The following is a 26260-nucleotide window of genomic DNA, read 5'->3' on the forward strand; positions in this document are numbered from 1 at the left end:
AAGGATGTTTACACCGCTATTTTCAACCTTCCGTGCCGCCTATAGTTATCTTCGTCGCTCTCTTCAACACTGCGCAAACATGTAAACATGAAAGCTACGAGGTATGGAAAGGGTGATCTTCTCGAAACCGGCCGACCCAGAAGTCGCCGACTAAATGATTACTATACTTCTGCACGATTTTGCCCTTACCATCTCTCCACCGTTCAATCGCCAGCAGTTTCGAGTTTAATTACCATTTCGTTATGAGAATCGTAGTATGCAATAGAAAGAAAAATCCTAGGGTAAATTAAGTAGGGGGAATCTGCGCTCAGAGCCACTGCTACTGGGCTTTTCTTCTCCTTGATAGTTATTGCAAGGTACAGACAGGCCGTGTTACAGTCTAAACTTTTGAAACGTGCAATTGTGATTGCGCTACTATCGGGGGTGGACTTAATATATGCTTGTGCGTGAATTCCTTTTCAGAGTTACAACCAAACCCAAGTCATCATTAGCTGAAGCCACTACTGACACCCTCTCTAATCCATATGTACATCTACATGACACATCCATTCGGTCGAGAAAGTCTGTCTAGGTTGTTAGTTCTTGCGTATGACTGCTGTTTATAGGTGTCACGGTCGTAGCGACTGTAAACCATCAACGTAGCGAAGCAAAACGGCACGATGTGGGAGCAACGGGCATGTTGAGAACATAGAAGAGCAAGGCGGAAATCGCTGGGATTGTTCGCATTCGGAGGTTGTCAGCTGTGGGATTCTAAGGCTGAAGGTAGAATATTAGTGCTTAATACCTCTGCCGTCACTTGGTTAGAGCTGACCGACTGAGGTGGCATGATCGTAGCGCAAACGGTAATCATGAAAGCAATGGGAAGCTGGCGGCTGCACATGTGTATGGGTATGTGTGACAGCTGGCAGACGACAACGTCAATTGGTAACGGTAAAAATTAGAGTTGTTAGTAGCTACTCGTAGGGAAGCAGCGACTGATATAGCATATAGTGCTGTGCTGATCGTGATAGTTATGGCAATAGCGGCAGCAATTGTGGTAGGTATAAGTGGCTAGGGGACTGCAAAGAACCCTGGAGTGAAACAAGTAGTTCTTCGCCCTACTGCGGGCCTGGAAATGGCCAAGGATTAAGAGAAGAAGGAACAGTTGCTTACTGTTGCTTCGAGCATGGATTTCGTCAATGAAAGAACGGTAGAGGCTTCGCTTAGGACTCAGGAAAGCTGGTTAGGAGAAAGTGCCGCTTAAGTTAGGGATGAGTGTGAAGTTGTCCGTAAACTCGTCGGCTCTTGCGTCTTGTGCCTTCATGATTTCCGTATCATGCTACAATGTATCTGCTGCAACGTGGCCTAGAAGGTTTGTTCGTTTCACGTTTGCAGGTTTCCTCTTCGTGGTTCCATAACTGTATGAGTTATATCCATCATGTACATGGGTGTACGCTAACTAGTGCGTATGTGTATATCTGTAGGTAGACCTTCCCATTTTGTCGCTTTTGGCCTGCTCGACTGGGCAGGAGCAAAGATGACTGTGGGATTTACCACATTAACAAATAGCCGTAAGGAAGAGGATTGACTCCTATGGCTAGTAGACGGGTTGGCGATCAGATAATTATAAAAAAATGAATAATCTTTGCTTCTGTTAATATATGTCATAGAAACAAAACCCAAGTGAAAATTGCTTGGTAAAATCTAATAAATTACTTATGGTGCCAGAACTCGACGAGCATTACGAATTTCGCTATATACAGCCCTTAGTAGTCTATTCTTACTAATACTACTATAATTTTATGGTTATGCGCGTGCTAGTGAGATACTCTCCTCTAGTGAAGATCACAGCTAACTCAGCGATACTAAAAGTGAATTGAAGGGAAAATGATTCGAAATGCATCGTTTGAAAGCGTATTAATAGAAGATTTCAACTTTGCACAAATGAATGAAGCTTTAAAAAGTAAAACAGCTGATGGTGTTAAATATATGATTTGAATGCAACAATAAAGTGCGGCGAACACAGCTAAAGCCCCCTAGGTATCGATGCTGGGATTACGTCAATATGCAACCAAATACGGCTCTCATTTTTCCAGTATGAGAAGCATCGTCTGTGGTGTGTCTCACGACAAAGCATGCCTCTTTTTGGTAAAACATATCTGTTTCTAACGGTCCCAAGAACAAAGACTCGCTAATTTATACTAAATACAGTATACATAGCAAATCTTTCTTTGTGACCTTGTTTTCTCCGTTCTAGTCAAAGATTTAGCAGTTGACATCCTATCGTGGGTGTTTATATATGAGGGATTCATTTACATGGATGCACGTTACATTTATCCCTAAACCACTTCTTCGTTAAGCTTTTATGTGTCCATCAGGATAATGCTATAAGAAAAGGCAAAATATTTACAACCAAACCGGCAACTGGGGAAAGTAATATCAACCACTTTGCCATGATATTATCATATTATATTCAAGCATAAAATGAGCAGAAATAGAAGTTTCTGGTGCAAAAGTCAAGACCAAAAGATTTATCTGTGCTCCTCTATATCTAAAAGATAATAAATTTGCTAACTAATTAATGGTAGTATTACAAACACTATACAGCTTAGTTAGTACAGGCTTGTTTCTGTGTTTTAGAGAAACACGTGGATTGAACAAAAACATACGGACCGTTTCGGCTTTACATTGTTTACAAATCGCTTGTGTAGAGCAAACTTTGGCGCTCATACCATACTGCTGCTTCGAACAGGCAACTGCTTAACTCTGCGAACATTCCGAAACCGGCATTGAAGTATTTATAGGCTTGTGCGTAAACAAGGCAAGATAAACAGTTCCTTCACGGAAGTAATTTGCCTAGTAACCAATATGGTGGCTCTAGCAGAAACAAACACAGCGAGCAAGCGGCAAGCTCGGAGTAAAATATATATTGTGTCACCAGACATTGTCTGCATCTTTTTCTCAGTTGTCTAATAGACGAGTAATTCTTCAGAACTACAGATAGGCCCATCCAACTAGCAAGCATTTACTGTATATACTTGTTCGGATTTCCGTAATGTAGCGGATAAATTTGTTCTTAAGCGAAGATATATACGTACTGACACGGGGGCTTATGTTCGTATGTAGTTGCTTTTCCAAAGCCGTACTGTAAATACTTATTAGTACTTGTCATAGAGCGTGATACGGACCACTTTTTCTGAAGCATTGTTGTCGGATTTATCAGAATCAGAAAACTATAGTGTTGATTAAAAAATAATGAAAATCCTAACGCACAAACATAACTTTATAGCATGTAGTAGCTAGTAGTAGATTAAGTAGGCTTCTATGATTTCATACTTTCAGTAGTTTTACAAACAGCATCATCACAATATTTTTTACGTAACAACTTGTGATTATCAGTCAGTGTGGTAATGCACCGAGCTCACAGGATGGAGGGTGTAACGAATTTTTTTGGGCCATTATATCTGTTTTTTTTTTAATATATAAGCGGCAATACACGAGAGTCGAAACTGCAAAACGTCCTGGTTCGCAGGATGTCCTATACATTAATTCTTACGCTCAATATAAAGCAATTTTCAATAGTCTCGACTAAGTACACATGGCCTTTAGAGTTGTCATTCGGGTTTTCCTTTTGTCCCTTTCTATAGGTGCGTTAGAGATCCAGAAGTTCTAGACTATAAACAGACGTATCGCAAGTGCATCACTTAACGGCCCAGAAATGAGAGGTAAATTTTTCCTAACTCATATTTCTATAGTGTCCACGCTCACAGTGCCTGCTTTAGCAGTCGTGTCGTCAGTGGCTCCACTCAGGTCCATGTCAGCCTTCATCGTTGGCGATCGTTAGACGATTTTATCTTGAGTCGTTCAATTACTATTGCGGCCGGTTGCTGCTGCGGGACATCCGGAGACCTTTCCTCTATAGAGGTATGCCAAAACCTTCGGAATGAGCAGGTTGCCGCGTCACGACTTTGGTGGAGTGCTGAATGTCGCTTCCCAGAGAAAGGGCAGAGAGGTGAGAGGGGAGGCGGATATGCCACTGGGGGTTTTATGAGCCCATAATTACTTACTGGGTTCGAAGATAGAAGCGTAGGCAAAAAGATTTAACTTCTTAAATCACGACTGCTTCTGTAGAGCATTGCAAAGCAAAAACCAAATATAATGGGTTGTCAAAAAGGTATTGACCATTCTAGTAAGATGGTTTTAGAGTCACATCTTAGGCAATATAGCTCGTGTTGGTATCAGTGTCATTTGAAAGTCCAGATTTGACAGTAGTCAATGTGCTAAAATTGTTGAATAATCTTCATTCGGACTTAACATATTTATATATATTTTGTAATTTTCTTATGATTAAGGCACAAATTATGTCTAAGCCCATAAAAAGTCACGCTGTTTATGGTCAAAAGGCGTTATCGAAAGAAGGTCCAGAAATAGCTCTGTCGCTTTCGTTCTGAAACTTTCCATTTAGAACACGTTCCTCGTTATTTGACAAAGTTAATGAAATTATTGCGAAAATTGAGCAAGGGTTTCATACTGGTCGTGATATCGTCAAGGAATTAAACATTCGCCACCAAAGAGTACTAAGCCATTTGACAGAAGCTGCGTACAAAAAAAAGCTTGATACTGAGATGCCACACGAATTGACGCAAAATAATTGACTCGGTCTCCAGCTGCGAGAAAATTTCAAAAACGATTGATTACAAGGGATCAAAAGTGGATCACATACGACAATAGTATACAAATAAAAAAAAGCAAGAAAAATCACTTCACTATTTGTGGTGACTGATGTCAAAAAAATTCGATGTGTTTGTTAGGAGTGGAAAGGGATCATATACTCGGAGGTGCTGCCACCTAGCAAAACTATTGATTCGAACCTTCACTGTCAACAATCCACAAGATTACAACAAGCTATTAAAAAAAAAAATCTACACGAAGTAGTAAACAGAAAAGGCGTCGTTTTCCACTATGACAATGTCAAGTCATGTACATTTTTAGTTACCCGACAAAAATTGAGAGAATTTGATTGGGAAGCTTTAATGCATCTTCAACATGGCCCGGGTCTTGCACCGTCAGACTCTTATTAGCTGTTTCGGTGTCTTCAAAACTCATAATGGCGCTAATTCAGTATCAAAGAAAAGGGTCAAAATCATTTGTCTTAGTTTTTCTCCCAGAAGCCGTGAAAGTTCTATAGTGATGGATTATGGTGTTATCGAAAAAATGCCAGAAGATCGTCGATCAAAATGGCACACAGTTAATTAGTAATTTGATTTCGAAATATGAAAAATATGTATTCAATTTCTGCATGAAGACGGTCAATATCTCTTCGATAATACATTACACTGAAGCGCGAACGTGAACTTTGACAGTCGGCATGGTACAGAGTTCATTTTTATTATGTTATAAATATATTTACAAAAGAAGTAAAAAATATCAGAATTAAATTAACATCCGCATACAAAGTATTTAGCAATAAATCTAGGTATTATATGAAGCAAGAGGCGAGCTTATGTTGCCATATTTATTTATCTAAATTAGCAAAAATATTAGCTAAAAATCAACAATAAAATTGCCATAAAAAATATAGAAAATAAGCGGAAAATATTTCAACATATATTTTAAACATGAGACTAGCTTTTGGTGGCTGATTTGTTTATAAATACGGTGTGACGAAAGTGGTACGGGCTAAATATTCTTTCGAGTTTTACGTCCATTATAGACCTTGAGGATTGCAACATATGATTAGCAAGATTTTTGAACGGGACATATACAAGGGAACACAATAAAATATAGATAAAAGAATCAAAAGAAAATCTGTTGGTAATCATTGAGTGTATCACAAAGCTGGGATTGCATGAAATTGTGCACTTTTCTCTGATCAGCTTATTCACGATATTTAAGAATCTCAAACAGCACACTATTTAATACGTCTTATATTCTCGGCTAACACTCTCGCCCTTTTGATACATATTTATTCACCTTGAAACGTTATATATTTCGAACCATACATTTCTAATTTCATCTTGGAAGGGCCTATCAAAAATGATTCCACTGATATTTTCAGACACATAGATAAATAACAGAATTGTCATATACTTTTATTCGTTAAACGTAACACAACGTATTCCAGATCGACTGCATAGACTAATATCACCACTCAACTGAAATCGACAAAAAGATATTCATTCGTCTACCTATACGATGAATCGGTCCATTTCCTGAATTGGCATAGGGTGCCGATAGGAGCATCAGTACTTAGCACGTCGCCATCATCAACACTAACTAGTAGGCCCTCTGATCCCCGGTGGTCGAGTTCAGCTTCTATTGATGTGGGTGATTGGTGTTTGACGCAGCTCTAATTTTCCCATTCACAGGAACACGCCTCCACACACACACACACACTGACAGTTCCGGGCTCGACTATCTTTCGGCCAAATGGGTCGGCCGCGTAGTTAGTCTTGGTGGGGGGGGGGGGGGGTATTGCGAAAAAAAAAATGAATGTGAGACAGCACAAGACTTATTGGGCAGCGTTTTATCTAAATTTCTCAATCGCCCGTTTCTCTCCCCTTTATTTTCATATTTCTTCCTCCTTTATTTTCGCTTCTCGTTTGTTGCCGCCATTGGGCGACGTGCGGACGTGCTTCCGCACCTTTTTATCGACTCTAGATCCTACACTACTCATTCGAGTTTTGCGCGTCTTTTCCGCTCGCACCGTCCCCACCGCCCCTCAGTGACTGTGCCCTATTGCCGTTCACTTTTAGCGTTATGTTTCAACAGCGGTCGCAAGCTGCCGTCAATACCGATCAGCTTCAACATCAGTAACATCATACTCTTAGACCAATAGCCACAGAGTAGTAGGAGTAATAGCTTCAGCGGCAGCCACGGTCGAGGCTACGCCAGCCTGCACGTTGCTTCTATAGGTTCTGCCAGCACCCCTAAAAGAATAATGGGACCGTTTCCGTTTCCGTTCCGAAAAAAAGTGAACGAGCGCTGGTCGATCCGCTCTTCGCATTGCTGATGCTTTTCGCCATCCATCATCACCATCAACACTGCACACCTATTTCGGAATCGAATATTGTCCGCTGCCGGCCTGTAGCAGGGCCACGCTGCATAAATAAAAATCCCTAGAGGCAGCCACAGTTTGAAGACCACGCAAGCCGCCAGGGGAGGCCCCTAAGCTCAAAAAAGGCTTTTTACCACCGGCGAAAAACTTCTGAGCCTTCTTGGTTTTTTACGCTCTTGGTTAGTTTTAGGCTGGCTGAGCTGAGTGAATTTGATGAGAGAAAGCCTCTCGGTTGCTTACCCAATCAGAGTGACCGGGCGCCGCAGCTACTGATTTTACTGCGTCTGACGATGACGATGTGGTAACTGTGCGAGTGCAGCGGTAGTGGCTTTCCTTCCTGAAGGATGAAGGAATGCCTATTGATCATTGATTCGCTGTTCTGCCGGACCGCGACACCCCACCAGCTCTGTGACTCTGCCACCGACATTTAACCATACCCGTATTGGTGCTTACGCTGCCTTCGCTTCTACCGCTAGTAACAAGCCCCTTTGATGGCCCGCACCACTCGGCTGATACATTCAACATCCTCAACCTCGTGAGCCGAGACAGGTTATGAACACAACTAGCACGAACGTAGTTACAACTCGTTTAGCCGATATACCTCAGATGCTCATACCTTACGGGGTAGGGAAAGCTAGCGCGATCAGCGGAATCGCAGCGGCAGTAATACTGATTACGCCCGTGACGGTTATTGCTAGGAAATAACGTTACACAGGGCGTTATAGGTCCAAACATGGCCTCGCCAGTGTATGCAAGCATGCACACACATGCATAGAAGGAATCACATGGTATGGTAGTTAATAGAAATAGTATATGTTTGAAAAGTAATCTTGTGGATTCGTGTGCGTCGAACGAGATAAGCAAGGAGAAATGCTCTCCGAAGGTCTCACTAAAGAGAAATTTTGGCTAAATTGGGGTTACTTGGGGAAAGCCGATGACTGACCGGTAGTGGTACGACGAAATGGGCAGCGCGTTGAATACCTAGCAATTTGACTGCAGACACAGTTGCGGCCAAAGTGTTAGCCGATCAGCGCTCAGTGGTCGATATATTCGTCATAAATTTTAAATTAGCTATATAGTTAAAATGCTAAGGTATGGACGTGGATGATTAATCTGTCAAGGAAACGGGGAACAGCTCTGGAGCTGGTCCCAAACATTGCGCACGGGTGAGATGAGGTAGTCTATAAGCGTTCTTTGAGACAAGCCACAATGCCAGCCGTTCTAATCATTAGTGGCGTATCAATGACGAGTACAGTCCTATTAAAGAAGATAATCATCGGGCCTGTGTTTAAAAAAAGAAATCATTTCATGTTAACCATACCCTCCCCTGCGATTGGTATCAAGCTAAATTCGAGAAGCAAAAGCAGGACACATTACTTTAAAATGACTTTGACATTTGCACCTGGCCTTCTAGGTAAGCTAGCGGATAAGTCGTAGCAGATGAACGTGGGGCAGAAATGCTACGAGCAGCAGCAATGGTGGCAATTCGAAGGTCGAAGTGAGGGGTCAGGCAATGCGTTTCATTTTGGCACGCCGTTATTACACTTATATGATTCGTTACTTCTTCAAATTTGCTGACGAGAGATTCCATACTTGGCTTATGTTCTTTGTGCCTCATTTAAAACAAGCTAGTCAAATAATCAACCTGTGAACGATGAACAGATTTTGCTTTTTAGGCTGATTCGGTTACATTCATGACGTTCAGGTGGCTCCCAGTATACCAATCGACAAAAGAACGGCACAATCGTACGTACGTATACATCGTGCGTAAATATTCCAGCTCCCTTAGCGTCGACCACGAAGGGCAGAAGGAGCTTCCTGACATGAGTGACGTTACAAACAGGGAGTGATTGCATTTAATGAAAACACTGCTTGCTGCCCTGGTGGATCAAAATTACGGCCTGGACTGTTTTATGCCATATGGGGATCGTGTGCAAGCTGAGACGGGGTCATCTGATGCACTTACTCCTCATTTCATCCGTTTAACCAGCGTTTGTGCCGCCTGCTCAGATCGATTAAACTATGCGGGATAATGTGAGAACAAGGCAAGCACAGGCATATCGTAAATCTCTAAAAGAAGACCTCTGTAGACTAGAAGAGGCTTCAACAGAAGAGAAGGAGGTTTGAAGAAAATTTTTTATAGTATATATACATGTATATATACACTTATGCACACAATATGTGTGTGCGTTTACGGCACTGTGTTGTTGGTAAGTTGGGTAATACCTTAGATTCTGCCTCTTGTATCATGAAGTGGCGTTGCTCGCGGAAGTTGGAGAACAATCCAGCGGCACCCTTATACTTACTGTTATAAAACGGAGTCATACATTGCCCGCAAGCAGGCAGCCATCCCCGTTGCCCATACGACTATAATGTGAACTTCATCTTCATAGCTTTGCCTCAACAAACGCACTCCAGCTTCGAAGCGTTCCACGTTTTCTTGTGTACTCCCTTTTCCTCTTTTGCTCGTGTTTTCTGAGCTGTGCTAAGTCAGCAAAAGTGGCTGTCAGAGCACACTTGCCTTATTGCACTTGTTGGATTGCCTTTGGTGCCCTTGTTGCTGGTGTATTCTCTCGATCATCTCAGCCGTCGCCATCGTCATACAAAAAATTGTCCTCTAGAGTAGCAGTCAGCACTTGGGAGAACTATGGTTGCTTCTGCAGCAATTCATACAAGTCTGCTTCCGCGTATAGTGCCTAAGGATGGGTGGCGCCGTCAGTCGGAGAAGAGTCAAGGAGTCACTTGTGGATACAAGGGGAGTTGCAGAAGCCACCACGAGATGCCGACCGCGCGGGGTAGGGAAGTGTGCGGGGAAAGCTAACGCTCGTCGTTGTAAGAGATTTTTTTCGGACGCTAGCCATAACACCACCGCATTCATTTGCGCGCCTTCTCTTCTGTCTAGATTAATAATAACAGTGCCTTACTCAGCGATGGCAACTGTGAGCTATCCTTACTTATTTATTGAAAGCCTTGTTCTTGTACACAGTAATTAAGTTATAATATGAGGGTTTGATTATTTGTCCCTATTGAACGATAGGCATGGCGAAAAATACCGGTTTACATTGGCTGACCAATAATAAGATTTATAAATATGAGCCGCAAGCTACAGCACGAAGTATCGTATTATGCAACAAAGAACCTTTGTCCAGGCATTCTTTGTTTATGTATATGTCCACGACGACATATCTACACAAAGAGGATTGTAGAGACTGAATATTCATTTCAATATCAAATATTATGAAAACGTGTCATGTCGGCATAACCTTATATTTCACAGCGGTAGATAACGCTAACTTGTATACACTCATTATGAATGAATATATGGGCAATATGACGTATGCTTAAGCATTATCGGGAGTATCTAAGCCCAAAGAAATCTTGTCCAAGACATGGTCCAAGAAATTCCACTTGCAAAATAACAATGAACTATGACGATGCATCGTTGAAGTTGACGTATGAAAAAATAGGGAAAAAACGAGGGTTTAATAACAATTGTTGCACCAAAAATTGTAAACAGAATATTGAAATCTAGGTGGTGTGAACTGAATCTAAAATATCTATGTCTGTTCTATTACGCAATCAAGAAGTAGGATTTTTATTTAATTTAGTTCATCATCATGATTTCGCCTTTTGTTCGTCACTCCATGATCGAATACGCCAGAATGCTAGGTTAGGTTTGAGGCGCAAGCATCTGAAGCCATACTTTTAGTTATCTCGCGACAGACTTGATTGAGCCGAGACGAATTCGCAGGCATTCTAGAGCTCTACAAAAGAAGTTTGGGAAGTTTACATGTTTCAGATTTTACGTTTTGTACTACCGTAGGCCGTTGGCTCTTGTTAGGTTTGCTTTAAAATGCAAACATAGTGGACTACTAATAAGTTTATTGCAGGAAATAATGGCGGATTCCGTTTGACTAATGGAATCGTCAGATTGTCTAGCTATATGTGCATACCATATACCATATATACCAGACTATAATTTTTCCAGCGAAAAACGGCCAGAACCTATTTGTCAGCGACAAATAGGTCATACCAAGTGCTTCTAGGGTGAAATTATCAAGTATAAATAGGTAATCTTTTCTCATATAAATCTCTGTTATAATCAGTCAGTCAGTTAGCCTCATGTGCACAAGTGTATTTTCTGTCGATACAAAAGGAATGTTTGAGATGCACATTATTTTTTAGCAATGTGTAGAATTTTGCCATTTAGTTTCCAGTTTTGAGCGATTCTAAGGCACATATATATATGCCTTAGAATTTGTAAAGTCAGTTTGAGCGGTATAGAACATCAATTAAATGACAGGTTCACCATGGTTTCCCGTCTCCAACTGATGTAACGACCCCCAGTTTTCGTAAGCTTCTATAAAAAATTTGAGATTTTGTAGCACTTTTTTCTAATTCCGGCGGTCTACCCCAGTGGTAGGTGAAATACCAGGATGACTGATGTTATTTGTCGAAAGTCAACGCATACCTTAGTCAGTAGAGTAATTGGTTGCACTTTAACAGAAAAAGCGTTGAATCTCGATCTCATGAAAGGCTTAGTAAACAAAGGTCTCACATGCTCTAAGAATGTATACTTGCAGATGTGAATCGTGCGAACTTGTAGTTTGGTATGGAGCCTTACGTGCATGACACGCCTCTTTGTACCCTATACGTATTGAGTTTAACCTTTGTTACCACGCGCTAACGTTCCGCTACCACTGTAGAGTATTCCATTCCAAGAAACAGGTTAAAAAGACAGGTATAAATCAGAAACACATTTTATTGATATTTATTTTCCGCGTAAGGAAAATACGCGTCTATCGCTCAGCTCTCGTACACTAAGATATGCGCGATCAAATTAAGATATACCAGTGCAATAAATAGACGGATAATTGCCTGCGCTATAATAGCGGCAGCGCTAATGAGAGACCTTATTTTGTGCTTTAAATAGAACAATGTTGACTTTAGAATCTTAAAGCATCGTACAAAATGATAGCACGGAAATACCTAGGATTAAATATTTAATTTGTACGCACTATCTGTTTATGTATCCCAATATATGGCCTATGACCGTTTGCACTTTGGGCTACTTTTTTTTTGAAGGTTTACTCAGAATCCATGAGACGATACCCGATAATGTTCTGTGCGCTCGTTCGTTTCTCTTATTGTAGATTCGCTCCAATGGAACGCCAATAATATACGCGTTCGGTCCAATAGGCTTCGGACTTCGGCAACCATTGCACCGAGCCATCGCCTTTTGACTTCATTGTATATATATTGAAGCCGATATAGAAGCGTTTTAGTACTTGCTGCACGGCTTTTCGGATACATCCATGGCCACCCATCCTTTCAAAGTGGGACGACATGATCGCAGCTCTAGCCTAGGTTCGTGCAACTCGCAATGAAACTATGCGTCCCTTAATTCGACACGGTGCGCATTGACGAGTACTTACAGAGGAACATTTGCTCCTATATTAAGCCCAACAATGGTCCTGTTCAGGCAAGGCTTTTCCTATATTCTTCGATCATCCGTCTGCGAACTCTAGTCTGGGGTTTATCAGGAGCCTCGTATCAGCAACAGGTTTTTATTGCGTTTTATGGTAATGGGTTGGATTTGATTGTTGCTCTTCGCGTTGAAATGTCTGTCTTTAAAACGACTTCCCGTACGAAAACACAAATTCTTGAGCTACTCAGAATGCTAGTGCCTGACCCAGCCGGCGGGCCATTTCAGGCAACCCATAGGCGAATCCGGTAGTTGCACGCAAGCTTTGAAAGGGCCGTGAAGTTTGGTAATGACCCTGCAGTAGGACGGCTAAAAGCCCTACCAATGGCACGATTCCTTGATTTCCTGAAGTAACAATCGAGTTCAAATGGCAGCCTGATGCGCTTTAATAAAAACGGTTTTTCATGCGCGAACGTGTACAGGTCCCTATCAGTCCTAAGGAGACACAGAGGTCAGCTGCGTGGGGTACTTTTTTTTGGAAATGTTCGAATCGTTCGAGCCAAACGACCAGTCAATTCGAGAGTGTACAAAGTTCATAAGAAAGCGGCTGCCGATTTGTCAATTACACTACCAATAATATGAGCCTAGGTTAACTGCGCAACAAGGTCTATTTTATTACGATAATTCGGATTACCTTCTCGGGAGCGAACCGAAGCAAAATGAAGAATGGAGCATTTATAAGGTTTGAGCTCATTTTGCATTTAGAACAATACATGCATATGTATGCCAGTGGGAAGTGCCGTTCTTGTAACAGACTTCTGTAGTTTACAGCGATGATTGGGTATACGGCAACCAAGATTGGAAACGAAGCAAAATTGCCGGTCGAGAATGGGGTCAACGAGGGTTTTTTCGTTAAGCTGGAAGTTGTCTTCAGCATCAGTTATTATGATTATTTTTAAAACAATGTAAAATAAGACAAAAATCATGATGTAGTTTATGTTCGAGCTAGGTCTGAATGAATAGGTCTACAGAGCAGCAAAAAATTGAGAAGTATCTTCAGGAATTGTTTAAACCACATTGTCGCTTGCACATAGTGAAACTTTTGTTGGTAAGCGCTGGTATTTATGACAAAAACAAAACAAACAAAAAATACTTTAGAGAACAACAGGTTTTGCTCGCTAATCTGTCAGTACATGTCTGATCAACCGAGTAATACAACTCAGAACAATTCTGATCCTTATATAAATATGTATTCATTGAAGCAATCATCTGATCTGCACCACCAGAACAAGCCTTAATGAAGCTCTGCAGCGCCTAGCAAAAATTTAGCACATCAGCAAAAAATAATGTGGTCCTTATTTGTCATAGGTACGAAATTTCTCATAGGTTCGCTATAACTGTTAGGCATAGCTCATACTCATTCGGTAAGCTGGTGCAGACGGTAACAATTTAGTGGGTTGTTGGTCTCTTTATAATATATTATAGTCAACTTAATAAGAGACGGCATCTTCCGGTGCTTAGGGAAGAGCTATAATCCAAATAGGCCTGGGCTATCTAAACATTTGCCGCACTGCTTCTGCATTCCTTGTTTCGCTACTACGAACTTACTTCGTTCTACTTAATTAACAGTTTTATCTCCAGTTTTACCCTCTGAAAAATATTTTATACGGATCGGAATACCAATGTAAAAATGTTCTAGGACTTGAATGGAAGGGTGCTTTTTTATTCCATCTAGCCATACCAAAGTGACTTTAGAGATCTCCAACAAGATAAAATACTATTTTTGAAGATTGTCAGCAGAACGATAAAACGTGTAACGGGAAGTTAGTGTAGAATATGTTTTCTCGAAAGTCAACGCATGCAAGTTCTACGAAAAATATCTTCATGTTCTCAAAAATATTATATCTTTGACAAAATATAACAATTTTTATATAATACAACATGGTTCTGACGATCACTAACCTTTACCTAACAAATATTTATGTTATTTTCGACAAAAAAACAAAATGGGTTTAACATTACATAAATACAAGACATTCACACCCTGAAATCGCTCAAAGATAAGGGTAGATATAACAGGAGTATGTCGGTCTCTGTGCATCGTATTTTATCTTACTTTTTAGAAATAATTAAAAATGCTACCCAAAGTTGCAAATTATGTTTTATGAAGTAAAAATGAGTAGCTCTTCAATGACTGATAGAGGTATACTTGAACTGCAGCGGTAGCAGAGTATTGTACCTACAGCCATGTCATCTCGGGGTCGAGTTTCGGCTTAGAGTCAGTGATTTTTAGCCCAAGCTTTTAATATAAACCCACCATGTAGTCACGCAATTCTCTCGAAGTGAATATGCTAGCGCTTTCTATTGGCAGGTATTGATGTGGTGTTTATTGCCTTGATTTTACTTGATTATTGGCCTGGAGAGGTTTCAGATGTTGGAGAAAAGAACGTTAGCGAACCATGTCAACAACAAATCATCATATCATTTTATTAACATCTAGGGCATTGTGATATCACTAGCGTTATAATATGAGCACTGTAAGATAGTCATCATTATCTAATAATCGTTAGCTATACGAGGCTTCCCTGCTCAGCTAACTTTTGCCTGCGACCGTCTGTATAATTACCTAATAAACGCTTTCTATTATTTCGCATGAGAAAATATGATACTAGAAAACACTCCCGTCTGTGCTGGGTAATTAAAACTTTATATAGACTTAAATGTAATAATCTAAAGTTGAAGGGCGGTAGTCGCGGTACTAAAAACTGAAGATCGCAACAAAACAACGGAGTGACCGGTTTGCTAAGTTGACAAAGTTTAGTCAGTTTTATAGAAACTTATAGGAACCTCAAACATGTCCTTTGTGCGTTTCAAGCATCGCTCGAGAATGAAGGCTGTAACTTTTCGAGGACGAATTTATTATCTCGATTATTTTCAGCCTCAAGTCATAGCATATAGAATCGGTACGCTGCTTTCTTCCTTCCTATAAGCTGTTTGTTCTTTTGGGGTGTCATGATAGTCTGATGCTTGTTCGTTCATAGTGAATCTTTCAGTCAAGAGAGTGTGGTTTTATGTAACTATCATTGAGATTTTTCGATTACAAAATTGTACCTCGTCCAACCGATACAAAAGGTCATTGACTACCGACACGCGGCGGAAGCCGTAACAGATTCATGTTCGAAGAAGTAAAGTTTTTGCAAACTACTATGCAATGGCATACGTTATCGATGTTGGAGATGAAATAGATACTCTATTTTTAACTCGCCCCTGATCTTATACTTATCTCTACCTGCACCAAGACGTTTCAGGACGGCTTCGTAAATGGCACTTCCAGTCTCCACGACCGCCGGTAAGGCAGTGCACGTTACTTTGATGGCATATAGCATGCGTTTACCATGTTGGCATCGGTCAGGAGGCTTCGTATAAGCTAGGAGCTCCACCATATGTATATATATATAGTAACAGATTCTGAAGAGGCTGGAGAAAAGCTAGTTATCACAGAGTACACCATGCAGTACTTCATGATTGTTGACCTCGATCATTTACATGGACTTAATCTCGAGGTACAAAGTGATACAAAATAATCTCAATTTTTCTAATGCCAAAGTTGCTATACTTTCTTGCAATGCCTTCGTTTCTGCGGGTACTTTCTCATTATTATTAATTTTTCCGTAGTTGTGCACGTGAAGTTTGTATTTATTACGACTTTATGGAGGATTACATTTTGCCTGCCTTTTGTGGCTTTTGAGCACATCCGTTATCAACAAAATGTGTGAATACTTTTGTTTAGAAAAAGCTATGATCCTCTCATATTTTTCTTGAAAGTTAAATTATTTGTGTAAGGAACGAGCCTCCAGCCCTTAGTAACCAGTTTCGTTGTTTTGCTAAAGTCTAGGAAGTTGGCATCATCCATGGCACGTTAGTGGAAAAGTGGGAGCCAAGCTCTGCCTTTGTCTCCTTTGTCTACATAAGCCAATATATAAAAGCGCCCATGTTAGTTATAGATAAGGATGAATAAAAATAACTTCTAAGAGTATATTATATGTTAATTTAATGTATATTTAATTTCGTTTGAGCGGTCTAAGATAGCAATTGTATTATTAGTTATATACTAGCTATCGCTTATACATAATTATATTTAGAAATATTTTTCCGGTTCTTTAAAGTTTCTCTGTGACTCTGGCCGTACTTTGGCAAGTAGGCATTAATATATAGAATAAATTGTCAAAATTCACTTTTTATCCAGCAAATAGACTAATTGGCAGAGCTTTAATAGAAAATCGATATTAATTAATTAAAACGCTTTTCTCTGTATGCACATTATTTGACCGGTGGTAAAAAATGCTGCTTTAAAATGAAGCTTCACATGGTTGAAGTGCCATTTTGTATCACCTGAATCGCCTAGAGATTACTCCGTTTCGGGTCGATGGTTAATCACATCTATAGGATTTCTAGTTGATAACGAAAAATAAGCCAAAAAATGAAAAAAGCTTCAACATTTGTCATTGTTTATTGTTTGCGTATCTGTGTAAAAGCTATCTTACTTACTAAAGTAAGTATTGAAAGTAGCGTAAATTAGCTGACACTGCACTGTTAATTGACATGCAACTAACAGTATGGCTGACGCTACCTGTCTTCTATTGACGTTTGAAGCGTCAGCTGTCAAACAACTTCAGAAGGAAAGAACCTCATCGAAAAGTTTTAAACGTCTTTATTGCTGTTAATTCACCTATGAAACCGGAAAATTCACAGTTCAGTGAAATATGCCTTCGAATGCATGTTGGCAGACAAAAATGGAAAACTTAAAACTAATAGAAACATCCACAACAGAGTATAATAATTCCTTAGGGAACGCTACATTGCTTGATGGAAAACCCGAGGATACTTTAATTTAATCTAACTAGAGTTAACTTTCATTTTATAAGTCGGACTACCTTTATTGTGCGTAGTTCGTATGTATCGGATGGTGATGATGGACAATAATAACAATAACCATTAATCAAAATAGACTTGATAACTTTTTTATACATAATAACTTAAAGTAAGCAAAAAGTATTAGCGGCGCCTTAAATTCGAGGAAGAAATAACTATGAATTTTTCCTTTCTCGGCCAACTTTAACGCCTATTTGTTTCTGTTTATATCTTATAAACCCTAAGCAGAAGATTAAATAAATATTTAAATGGGTACATTGTCCTTACAGCTAAGCCTGACCGGAAATCACTGCTGTTGCTTTTACTTGTTCTCCGCATACAATATGCAAGAGGGCCACCCAAACTGGCTCGACCCTTTCTATCTTGTGCTAAAATTTAATGCCAGCTATCGTCCTGATATCTCGAAGAGTCCACCTCCATACGTTACAACAGAAGCCTGTGGTTTGTGCTTAAACTTCAACAAGATACAAAAATATTCGCGCTCGGAGGGACAAAGGGAAATCGTACGAGAATTATAAAGGACATCAAACCTATATTTGGTGCCATCAACATGTCTGATTTAAGTAAGGGTACCACAGGCGCAGGAACGAGCGAAAATCGTTTGAAGTGCACTATTTTAGTTATGCTTACAAGAGTCACTTTCGCGAGCGGAATCGTAGAAAAAGAGTTAATGGTTGTGTTTCCTTATTGTTGGGTTCAAGTTTATCCTACGATAAAAGGGCACCGGCAACTTTATATACCACAGGCATCTGACAACTGTTAATATTAGGTCGGTAAATAAGTGATGGATGCTGTTTAAGTGGTCGTTTCTCCTTTGTTTCTCCATTGTTTGTCTCCTTTCGTAGGCTATTTAGAAACGTTTGCTTTCCTTCATAAGTCCATTGTAGTTTCTTTGTGTAGTGAACGATTTTTTTTTTAATCTAAATCATCGAACACCGAAAGAGATTTTACTTTAGATCTAGACTTTAAGATCTAAAACCTAGGATTACCCTATTACTTTTTTGACGGGTAGAAGAATAATAAAAATTTTATATCTATTCATGTACAAGTACTACCCGTTAGGTAGCTTATCCTCTTACTTTTATCCTTATATCACCGTTCATAAGATAATCACCGCGGATTTGCCAACTACATTTTCGTCAGTAAAGATTGGCCTTAAATGTTTGCTGAGGGGAAAACTTCATTGAGGATGACATTGGTCCTGCGCTACGAAGGGTGCTTGTTTTTATCAGCGCTTCGTTAAGTGCATATATGAGTAACGCCTTGATAGCATAGGCGAACCTTTTCTAGCCATCAAACATCTTGACTTCTGTTTTTATATTTAGATTGCGAACAATATGGCTGGAGAATGCACTCAAACAGTTGAATCGCACGGGAAATGACATCAAGAGTATCAATCGAGCTAATCCCGATTCACATTTTTAAATAACCGTAACGGTTTTCGGGATTTCAGATGGTTGGTAGCGTCCTCATTACCTAATATTATAGCATTTAGTCGATTCTGCAGCGACATTAAGTTTGTATATCTACTCGGCGGAAGTTCATTAGTGTCAGTCGTTTAATTATCAGACCACGAAATCATCGTCTCGTTAGTGCCGTCAATGATCGCAAGTATAAACAGATCTACTGCTAGGTATATGCAGACGAAAGACTGATTTGACATGAATATTCTACAGGGATATTGCAACACATATATTGAGCGAAGTTAAAAATACGTATGAATAAGAATACACCACATTGGGTGTTTCATGTTTCATCTATCAATGTCTATGAAGGCGATCTTTTTAGACTGAGATTTCCATAAATTTTTCCATAAACATCTTGTGAATGAAACTTAACATATGGTTTAAACTCTATCTAAACCAGAATTTAGACCATGATTATAGAATCGTGCGTTCGAGGATAAAGTTCGGTGCAAGTATCGCAGACAGCTCTGATAGACATAACATATCGCGGTTTCTGTTTTCTGACAACAGTCGTTCCTGGATATCTGGATGGGGTTTATATTTCTGGTTCCATCTATCTACAGCTTCAAGTGGAAGATCCGCCAAGTGGAGGGTCCGCGAAGCGGAGTAACATCTGGAAGGACGAATTCATCTTCATATATTATGTAGCTGATTACTAATTCTAAATAGCTACTAAATGGGCAATATGCTAATTAAAATGAGGCATATATAGGGCAAGCACTAGAAGTTAATGTGTCTCGCTAGTGATTGTCCTCGCAGCTGAGACATTTCCACTGCAGATTGCAGAATTCTATCTAAATCATATACGAGTTGATTATTGGAAAAGGGCACAAATTAAGAGATATACAGAAGGTTTGTTTAAATATCATCATTGGCACATCGTGGACTAGATGCTAGGATCATGTGAGTGAAGCCGGGCATCCCTCTATATTGAAGCGCAAAGAAGCACGGAATACACATTTATACCATATAATTATTTTGCGCTTTGGAAAACGTTTGCGGTTTGAATTTGCCTTCGTTTTAAGACTGCATGCTATAGGTATCATAGTTACGTACACGATGATATCGAGTCGTCGTAGTAAGTTAAAATAGCTTGTGAGAGATTTTAGTTAAAAGGCAATTATTTGGAATAGCAAATAATGCCCATAAGTATAGTATCGCACTTCTGACCGATCGATTATTTTTATCTAAAGTAAAAGTTGCGTAGATTTAAGAAATGCTAATTACCAAAACAGCATGCTTGGAGAATGTGGCACCTTTCAGGCGCTTTTTCAAAAGGTAAAAACATCTTAATCCCTGTTGGTCATACATTTATCGTCTATTGAGTTTCTGAAGCTGTGAGGTATGCTTCTTACCTTTAAACATGCTAATCAGACTTTTTACCATACGTCATAATCGATCTACCAACTGATAGCACCTTAAGGTAGAATCCAAATAATCTAGATTTCAGTCTTGTACAGCGCACGTAAATCCGTTCTATTTACCGAACACCTTGATCTCCAGTTGTAGTTTATATTTTTCAGAGGATCTTCTTATATAAAAATGTCAAAGCTTCAATGTAAAGAGGTCTTATTTAGGACTAAGCAATATCCTTGAGGTTTCCACTCTGTGTTTCACGTTTTGCGTACCGTATTGCCGTTAATTATTCCCTCAAGACAGACGGTTGGCACCCAGCACGAAACGCAGTCTGTCTATTTCCGGATTCGAACCCAGACCACGATGACTCATAACATAATAATCAGGCATAACAAATTCGCTACCCATTAAGCTATCACAGAACTATTACGTTAAAATGAAACTATCGAACCTTCTATTCATCGGCTGCTTCTGTTTTGTTAGCAATCCATCTCTCTATAGCTGTGTGGTCTCTGTTTGTTGTTTTCCCTTGAAGGGTGCGTCCATGCAAATTACTTTTCTAGTGAAATAGACACTAAATCACTCGGCAAAACACAACCTGTCATCTCTATTAGTTCAACGCGCAATTGATCTTCTTCTTGAGTTTATTCTATCAGTTAGTAGTATTAGACTGGAATAAAAGCAAAATCGTTTCTTTTTACTTGTTAAGGAACACGGCTCTTTCACCCGAATTTGAGTGAAAATATATTTGTTATGTAATCACAATCATTCTCCACTGCTTTCTCTTATTTCTTCAGCATTTTCTATTACCTTTTGTTAGACTATTTCAGGTTTAATATGGAAGAGTTTCTCTGATTGTTTCTTCACGGTAACGAACTTCAGTTTCCAGTAGTTGGAAAAAGCGATGATCTGTTGAAGCGAGCTCTGTAGAATATGGTCGATGTTCTCTATCGGGACAGCCTCGTTTATTTGGTGGAATTACAAGGCAAGGCACAGATTTTTGCCACCGTCCTTTTCCTGTCGAGCACTTCCGAGTGGATAAAACCCTTCGAGTTCCACCAAATGCAAACTATCGTTCTTTAGTGGTGGAGATTAGTCATCGGTGAGACTTCTGTGTAGAAACCTCTTGTTGTAGCTACATATTGCGCCGTAACGCGCGACATGTCTGAAGGCAGCGAGGAGTCCTGTTTCCTTGTACATTTTATCCGGCTTTATATATTCAGGCTGCTTACTTCTAATAAAGTTACATACATTTGAGATACTTAACAATGGTCTGGTCTTTGCAGCTTATTCTCTCGGCCAATCAACGAAATGTTTTCCATCCGGGACCTCAAGTAACCGACTAAGATTGCATCTTAGAGCTTATCAAACCCCTTCTGAATCTTCACTGGACACGGCACAAATATCCCAACCTGATACGGTACATTTTGAGGTGAAAGACGACATAGAATAACAGTTGGAAGTGCACGGTTTTTTCATCCAAAAGCTCTATCTTTAGAGCCTGAAGTCAACATAGGTTTCATCTAGCTATTATGTGTGCCTACCTTATTTATTTAAATGCCAGCAGTCATGTTTCTATCTTATCATATCGTCTATCTTTTTAGATTATCTAAATGAACCAGCATAGATGTATGGTTTTAATTTAAGCAAAATATTTTATGGTTTATAAAGCTAAATTGGTATAAAGAACAACTGAAATATTCGACCTTCGACTCGAGATTCTGATAGCTTTTTCGATTGTTCAACGATTCTTTCGGGACGTATTACATTTGAGGAAGCAATAAGTATACTTTTGCCTGGAGCTCGGTGGGTTTAACACTTGTTCGTTGTTGTCTTTTGTACATTACAGAGATTAACGAAACACCTAAAACTGCACAACGCTTTGGGAAATTACATTGATCAGCACATAAAAAAGACTCGGTGCTGTCGGGAAATAGAAAAGGGTTTCAAATCCGTTCTCCACGTCCGTTGTCACACGGGCCCCTTATTGTATCCTTTGCTCCAAGGCAAGATGCCTTGTAGTATATAAACGACGCTACCCCGCGCGTTACGATCACAGTACAGGGGTAATATCTCTGACAGGAAATACAAGGCATGACTTGACGCGATTATGATTAGACTATACAAAATGCGAACTTTTTATGCGACAGGCTATTCTGTGCTACCAGTAAGTTTGAGCGGACCCCACGAAGACGCCATTGACACAGAAAGGAAGGGATATCAGTGATAATAATAGACCATCTAATGGATCATTGATAAAAACAGGATCGTGAAAAATAATCTAATCTGCTTTTTAAGCGCTGCATTTGGGCTAGTCCAACCATAAACGGACACTGACAATTATTGCATAACAGATACGCTTGACGAATATGTTTCTGAGACCTAAAGTTAAGCGAACCTACTCTTCCGGATATTATTCATGCAAAATAGTAGACCAATTTCATTAAGAAAAAAAAAACTTTGATTATTTGTTTCAACCTTTACCGAGCGATCTCAATCAGATGCAAAGATTGGATGTTTATTGTGTCTGAGTGCAGGTGTCGAGCACCTGCACTCAGACACAATAGAGTAGGTTTATGCAAACGTGCCTTTAAAAGGGTTGACAGAACACCATCTGCAATGGCAATTTTTAGGCTAGCGATAAAGACGACAACCGTCTCGAATATACTTCTTTTTCAAGCCCAGTTTGACTTCATAACTGTGCAAGAATCTGTAAGAGTGGTAGATTACGAGGCACTTAAACGATCATCGGGCACTTCTTATAGGTGTATTTGTAGATGATCTGGGTCAATAATACATCTGTACATTGTCTTAGGCAGTAGACATGTGTAAAGTAAGCGTTTTTTATTTATCGGTTTGATACGTACAATGGATAAACGAATGCCATTTAGTGTACATATTATACAAGTCGGTCTCAGATTTTGTTATTGCTATCATTCCTGTGAATATCATAATCAAACAACGCTGCAACGGTCAGTCTAATATAAAAAAAAAGTGCGTGGAGAAGCCTGTATGTGGCTGCTAAGACTGGAAGATGAGGATCTGCGTTTTGCTCAGTTTAGGCAATTTTATGCTAGGCTTATTGTCGTTCGTCTAAGTATAGCGTACATTGAAGGAAAACTGAATAGTTTTTTAGTAAGCTGTCACAAGTTTTTTGCTTCTATCGTAAATTAAGCAAGATACAGAACAATTAGAGTCTTTCTGTTCATTCGAAATTATTCATTATGTTGATTAAGTTGACTTACTTTTGACAGATCGGTGAAAGCAATAAAGATGAAAAGGGCTTCTACGGCCTTTCATAATAATCGACAATAAACCTACTGGCTGAGAGCATCTTCTAGAGCTTAGGCCAGAGGCATAACTCAAATTACAGTGATCATCTAAATATTTAGCAGATATCTACCTCCCGTTGAGTTTTTTTTACTCGTATCTGCCAACAAGCCTATCTGCCTATTCTCTGAACAACTTATTAATGGCTTTGAATTTGAAAAATATTATTCTTTCAATTTCTATAGGTTTAATCGCTTTCTGTATTTTGAGTCTTAATCCTTCCCTTCCCTAATGTTAGGGACAGATTATGGCCTAGGTCCGAACATGGACATGGACAGGGATGCTGAAAGTCAGTTGTGCGATGTAGTGCCTAACGGCGATACGAGACGGAAAACTCTTAAATTTTTAGTCACCTAGGGCGGCTATAAGATTAATATTACTGGCCACACATGCAGCAGTCAAACCGATTACGTGAGGAAATGATGGGCTATGGATTAGCCGATGTTCATTCGGCCGTACTGAATACGTTTATCAAAAGTATATACTTCATTGTTATTACTTTTGAAAAATTCACTGAAAACTTGTCGTTTCCAAGCACAGGTATAAGCATAACTTCCTAATGAAATGCTAAAAAAGTTCGTTAGTAGAAGTTTGACAAACAAATATCGTCCTATATAGCATCAAGTGGCTACGTTACACACACTAAATATTCTTTCATATCATATACAAAGCCGTGTTTTTGCCAAAAATAAAGGTTTTCGAGATAGAACGCGAATGATGCCGTGTTGAAGATAACGTAGATTCAAGTTAATATAAGCTTTCAATGGATTCAAAAAAAAACCCGTTGGGAGGCGTCCTGTTGAACGTTGCTGCAAAAGGGTTACATCAACTACCCATAGATCGACGATTCTGTTTCAAATCGGAGCTCTGTAACTGTCAAATTTATCGAATTTCTAAAATCAGTCACAACGCGCGTTTACTCGTACATTTTGTAACTGCGCTTTGCTAATGTTCGGCTTTAGCCCATCAAGGTCGGCAACTTACCCTTTAGAGTATATTTGCATTGAAAGGTTTCGGATTTGCGAAACAACAACCGCCCTGGAAAAATCTTGTTATAGCTATTTGTCACCAAATAACTGATCAACAACATCTACCATAAAGGTTTGCTATAAACAAAAAACAAGTAATGTCCAGTAAGAATGAATGCAAAAGTTTTTATTTCCTTGGGTCAAAAAAACAGGAATAGATATTGGCCTCACATTGTGTGCATCGTGATTAACAAACAACGGTGAAATGTGTCAAAGGTAATGGAGCTGAACTGCTTTTTACCACAGGTATACACGAGGAGCTTGATTAATAATAGTCATCATTTTTAATGTCTCATGTATCCCGTTTGTTGGTTGGTATTGACGAGTGAACACTTAAGATCGTCACCGTGTCTGATTGCCATCGCCATGGAAGCTTTTTGAACATGAACGCTTAGAATAACCCCATGAAGGAGGTCGCACCTCATGATTGTCGGCCCTGATTTGGAACCCCCGATAAAGTAACATTATTCGGCAATAAACTTAATTAGGCATATATATCAAATCTTAATAAGTTAAGTATCACAGCTCTTTTGTATATTGAACAAGAATTCTCAAAGGTGGAAGGCTTGGCGTTCAAAACCAAATAGAAGAGTGGAAATTTGCGATGACCTAAGGCTAACCATTTAGGGTAAAAGCGGTTTGTGGAAAGCAGTTGGCTCAATGAAGCTTATAATGGAGTAAAAACCGACTGTCGCATCAAGGTTATTGTGAATCACTAGGAATAATTTTTGCGGGGCACGTCCAGTGTAAAGAGGCTAACATGTTTGTATTTTTCCATAACTTTAAAATGCTATTATTAAGAGATAAATAAGTATACCCTTATATATACTTTAAGAAATGTTTAAATTTATTTCAGTTCACTAATTTTTACTGTGGGCTCAGTAAATTTATCGTGGTTATCTCATATGTCAGGAAACGTACAGCAAACCATGCTATGGATATAATTCTTCAAGCTCTGACCATACATTTGTATTTAATCGACAAAAAAGTTTCAGAAAGCCATGCCATTGCTCTGTTAATCTAGTAGTCTCGTAAAGAATTATTACGTGCGAACGTTCTATAGAATTTAGAGATATTATGTTGTATTTAATAATCAGCATTTTTTTTTTATGTCCTATTCTCTTGACATGCGTACACCACATATACGACTCAATTGTGTATGCCTTGTTACCAATATATATTTCAATGCATGGGTGATGACCTGTGCGTGGTCGATCTTTATTGTTACTTTTATGGGGATCATTTAAACACCGTAGTAAAAGCAAATTTTGCACATTTCAGTGAGAGCTAATTGAAATACTAGACTTTACTATCCTAAAAAGGTGAGCTATTGGGTTTTGTAGCCTTACGGAAGCTTGAGGCAAATATCCAAGAACTTAGACTGCATACTTCTGTTTTCTAACAACTTTAGAAGTTGACAAACTTTCTGTGAGCAAATTGGGCGCGACCCAATCGTTGCCACAGATCAAGAGTCCATTCAGCGTCGTTACGAGAGGCCGCCTACAAGTCACGTGCTGCAACACCACTGTTAGCCGCTGCATGTTGTCTCTTCTTGTTCTGTCGAACAACAAAAAAGACTTTTATCTAATAGAAGTAGAATTATTTCGAAAGCATGCTGTTTCCAACACTGGCACCTGACTTACGTCATAGGATAAGCGTATTGAACAACATTGCTTTATATTGGGCT

The 26260-nt window shown here is 39.5% G+C and overlaps 1 long non-coding RNA gene across 2 annotated transcripts; it reads left to right on the plus strand.

Annotated features, from left to right (window-relative positions):
* Window positions 1–355: 355 nt before the first annotated feature.
* Window positions 356–24646, plus strand: LOC147758835 (uncharacterized). Of its 2 annotated transcripts, XR_015318893.1 has the most exons (4): window positions 356–1351; window positions 21036–21317; window positions 21502–21635; window positions 22065–24646. It is a non-coding gene; the product is annotated as an uncharacterized LOC147758835 (long non-coding RNA). The 2 variants fall into 2 exon arrangements; XR_015318909.1 differs by lacking the exon at window positions 21036–21317 and having other exon boundaries at window positions 364–1351.
* Window positions 24647–26260: the final 1614 nt, after the last annotated feature.

Source organism: Varroa destructor, unplaced genomic scaffold (genome assembly GCF_002443255.2).
Source record: "Varroa destructor unplaced genomic scaffold, Vdes_3.0 BEIS01000001.1, whole genome shotgun sequence".
Classification (NCBI taxonomy): Eukaryota; Metazoa; Arthropoda; class Arachnida; order Mesostigmata; family Varroidae; genus Varroa; species Varroa destructor.